Source organism: Solanum tuberosum, unplaced genomic scaffold (genome assembly GCF_000226075.1).
Source record: "Solanum tuberosum cultivar DM 1-3 516 R44 unplaced genomic scaffold, SolTub_3.0 scf00233, whole genome shotgun sequence".
NCBI classification, from domain to species: Eukaryota; Viridiplantae; Streptophyta; class Magnoliopsida; order Solanales; family Solanaceae; genus Solanum; species Solanum tuberosum.
Window position 1 is genome coordinate 679864 of NW_006239170.1, and position 5034 is coordinate 684897.

Genomic DNA, 5034 nt, shown 5'->3' on the forward strand with positions numbered 1-5034 from the left:
CGTATTTTTTACCCCCTGAACTATTTAATAGTGTATTTTAAAGGTATATATGTGCCCACGTGGACACATTACTATTTATAATTCTGCATTATTTTTTATGTCCACGTGGGCAAATATATATGTTTAAAATACGGTATTAAATAGTCTAGGGAGATAATAGGTCCTTATGAACGCTTAGTATCGCAACAACAAATTCGACTAAAGTTGGGATATTTTTTAGACCCTTATCCCTTTTTTCGGGTAGGACAGGATTGAACTTATTTTTTCCTACAGAAAAATCTTTTTTCTGATTTTAAAAAAATTATTTTTGGGGACAATGGGCATATTCTACAATTTCTAATTGAACCTATTTTATATATTTTTGTAAAAGGTGAAAGAAAAAATGTCTTTTAAAAAAGTTACTGTACTTTAATTTTGGCTCCACTTTTTAACGCAGATAAAGAATTGCTTTTTGTATATAATAAACAAAATATACGTATAATCCTTTTATGGGGAATCTATTTCTTACACTTTTTTTCGAAAAGCATCTTAGAATTTGATTTCCTAATTAGACACACGAATATAATCCTTTAGCGGATTACATCGACAAAAAATTAAATTTACAGTAAATTTTATTATGATATATGATAAATTGTTCCAGTTAAGATACTTCTTGCTTACGATTTCAAAAAAAAATTATGCATATTTTCAAACGCATATTAGATACCTAAGTTAAATACACAAAATATGTTATCTTTGTGAAATATGCATATCAATCTTAATTGAAATATGCTTGAGGACTTGCAACTTATTGAGATTAATGCATAAAATTAATAAAGGTAATTAATATGCATACTTTAATTAAGTGATTAGCTTATTTATATAATGAGAACTTTATAACACACGATTTTTTTAACGCATCTAATATAGAAATTTTATCATATAACTACATGTGTTCAATCGAAACAAATCACAATTCATACTATACTATCTAATATAAAATTTACTGATTAACTACACTGGAAGTGAATAAACAATTGGGACACTCAATTTATTCCCCAAGCACATATTAGTAGGGACATGGCATAAACAATTAACTTAGGCTATTTAAGTCATGATTTTAAAGGGAAAATTAATTATCTTACACCTTTTTGTCAAATTAATTACTTATTAGCGAATTCAACATTTCTATTCAAATATGTAACAACTTAGCTATTAAGCAATTAACTTGGGTACCTAAAAGTGTTTTTAAACACTTGATGCTTGATTATCACTTATCATTTACTTTTAAATAGCGCGCTACCATAAATAAGTTTTAGTTCAAAAGAAAAGAGTGTATATACCAATCAGAAAATTGATAATTAAACAAATTAAATAAAAAATAAATTTCAAATTAAATAATGCCACTGAAAATAAGTGAACATATATTTAATGATAATGATGCTAGTAACTAAAGTCGCAATCAATCCAAATGAAGCATGGTTAATGGTTTAAGTATTTTTTTTCTCCAACCAATAAGGAAATCTTAAAATACTTTATACGCTTTGCATTAAATTTGTATCTTTTTTTTCATTCAATATCACATCATCTCAATGAAATATATTAAGTCTGAATTTATGTCTGAAAATCTCACATTAAAAAAAATAAAATGCTTCTTAATAAAAATGATTTCTTATTCAGTATATGACTCAGACTCGATAATTCTTATCAAAAGATTAGGGAGGTTTATTTCATTGTTGTGATCATATAGAAAAGTTTTTTTTTCTTTTTTCTTTTGCCACTTGCATAGATAAGGCCATTGGCAGTTCAAATAAAAAGGCTTGTCAATTTCGTTTAGTTTTCTTTTTTCCCTATTTGGTTTTTGTCATTTAATAAAATATCATCATTTCATGCCAATTTGTTTCAAACTTTTAGTCCAATCATAGTCATTTTGATTACGAAATCTACCAATATCTACTACTTCCTCGATTTCAAATTAATTGAATTGTTGAGACATTTTTCATTTTTTAAATTAACTTAATTGTTCAGTTTTCAAGACTACTTTTAATGTATTCTTTCAATTTTACCATTCATTAGCTAGTATTGAAATTAGTATTTAATTAATATTTAATTATAAATTTTACAATAATTAATGAGGGTAAAAATGGAAAGTTATGCATAATTTATGTCTTAATCTTCTTTTCTTAAAAAGTGTAAAACATTTCAATAATTTAATTAATTTGAAATGGATTGAATACTATAGAAACAAAGCTAAATCCAATTAATGTGCCAAAATATTTATACACACATTATTCTCATTTATTTTTTCTTATAATATAGGAGTTATAGGGATAACTCTTCTTGGAAGAGGGGGGCGGGGGACATGGCACCTTTTCATTTTGTTTTGACGCAACGCAATGAATAAATTATATATTATTTTTCGTTGCTATATATTGGACAACGCAATGAATAATAGTATGATCACACTAAATTAATCGTCACAACATGAAATAAATCTTTTATTAATTAGGTAATTAAAAAAATATTTATTTCATATTATTAAGAAAATAATAAAATATAAAATACAATTTATTAAATTATTTTGTTTACTAAATATCTTTTTGAGAACTGAACAATATTATAAATAATCACTTTTTTTTTATATTAAAAAATAATTATCAATTTTAATCTTGAATTTCTGACGTGACAACTATAGTTCATTATACTTTTGAATTTCTTAATATTATATTATTACGAGTAGGTGACAGTGACTAGATATGAAAGAAGACAAGTGAAGAGGTCAAATGAGAACTGAATCATTATCATTCTACGATTTTTATTTTTTTTAATCTATATCAATGTATGACATTAAAAAAAGGTTATATATATGTAGTGTGAGTTTTTATATGGATGAAAATATACAGTAAGTTTTTTAGGAAGAGAAATTATTGATTGGATCATTTTCTCCCTTTTGAGTATATATTGATTGGGAATTTTTCAATCACATAGTTTACATTGTCGATTTCTAAAGCAGAAATCAAATATCGAATGAAAATAACAAATAAAAATAATAGAGTATATTTGTGAGTTCGGAAATATTGTTTTACTATTCTAGTGCTACTTTTATTTAGATATTGATATCAATGTATTGTTTTTAATTGTTGATTGAAAAAATAAATCAATATGGTCATCTCCTAAAAAAATATAATTTTCTATTTGATCTCATTTAACTAAACATATCATCACAAAAATATACCTTTTTAGTTAAATTTATTTGATATTCAAAATTCACGAATTAAATTAAATTATTGTCTTTATATTTATTTGATATTCAAAATTCACGGATTTAATTAAATTAAATTGGTGTTGATAAGCTCGATAAGAAGGATAAACCTCCCTATTAAAAGATTCTCCATTGTGATGATCTTAGCTTACTAGAAGAGAGACATTTTATCTTACTAAACATGATAATAAGAGTTATAATTATATAAAGTACAACTTATTAAGTTATATATTACAAATTGTGCAACTAATTATTACTTTAATTACCATATAGAAGTGATAATAAGAGTTATATAATTAATATACAGTATAACTAGTTAAGTTAGATATTACAAATTGTGCAACTAAATATTACTTTAATACTATATAAAAGTGATAATAAGTGTTATAATTATATACAGTACAACTAATTATTAAGTTAGATATTACAAATTAATTGTGCAACTAATTATTACTTTACTGCTATATATAGAAGTGACGATAAAAGCTATAATTACATACATCACAACTAAGTTAGATATTACAAGTTGTGCAATTAATTATTACTCCATTATTATATGAAAAAGTCGAGGAAGTAGGTCTTCGTCAACATGTTTGCTTTCTAGATAAGGGTACTTTGATCATTTATAGAAGCGGCTAGTAATTTTTTTTATTTTTTTTTGGTTCTAAGTTCTTTATCTTACTTTTTTTAGTCTTGTTATCTATTTGAAAATTACATAAATAATATTATAAATTATAATAATTATCAATTTAAGTTATTTAAAAGACATAAAAAAATTGGTTGAGTTTTGAGTTCTATCGATGACACATAAAATAAGACAAAAGAAGTACCATATATTGTTTGAAAATGACGTAAAGAGTACTACAGATCACAATAATTAACGATTGAAAGTATTTAAATTTAAAAAATTCATTGAGTCTTGAAATTCTACAAGTGCCACATAAATTACAATAATTAACAACTTAAAAATATCTTTAAAATATATATTAAAAAATTGTTTCATTTTTTAAATTCTATTTATGTGTCACATAAATTGGAACAGACGAAGTAATATTTATTATTTAAAAAATACGTAAAAATATAGATTACAACAATCAACAATTTAATTATTTAAAAATGAGAAAATTGTATATAATAGCAAACTATTAATTCAACTTAAATGTCATAACCAAAGTTTGATTTAATTGTACCCCGTAGCAAACTGTTGTTATTTCGCCTCTCTCCCTGGTGAATCTCGCTCGCCACTCTCGGCAATCTCTCCCTCGCCTCTCTCGCTTTTATACAAACACAAATGTATAAAATGCGTTTGTATTTGTATAAAGTGAGAGAAAATTGTATATATACATATATTTTCGTTCTCCTCTCCCAAATCTTACTCGCACTCCCAATTCTCGCTCGCCAGTCTCTCCCTCGCTTTATACAAACAAAAATGTATAAATTGCGTTTCTGTTTGTATAAAGCGAGAGAAAACTGTATATACACATGCAAATACATATATCTTCGTCCTATACACTTATAATTATACATACAAATATTCCCCTGCCCAGTTCTCTTTTGTCTTTCTCACTTTCTCGCTTTACAAACACATATTATACAATTGATTATTTTGTATATGTATAGCGAAACAGATTATACAATTGCTTCTTTTGTATATATGTATAGCGAAATAGCCAGCTTCTTTTGTATATATGTATAGCGAAAAAGCCATAGCAAACATAAAGTTTGTTATGGAGCGCAATTATGCAAATTATATAGCTATAACATACAAATATGATTTTTGTGTTTGCTATATG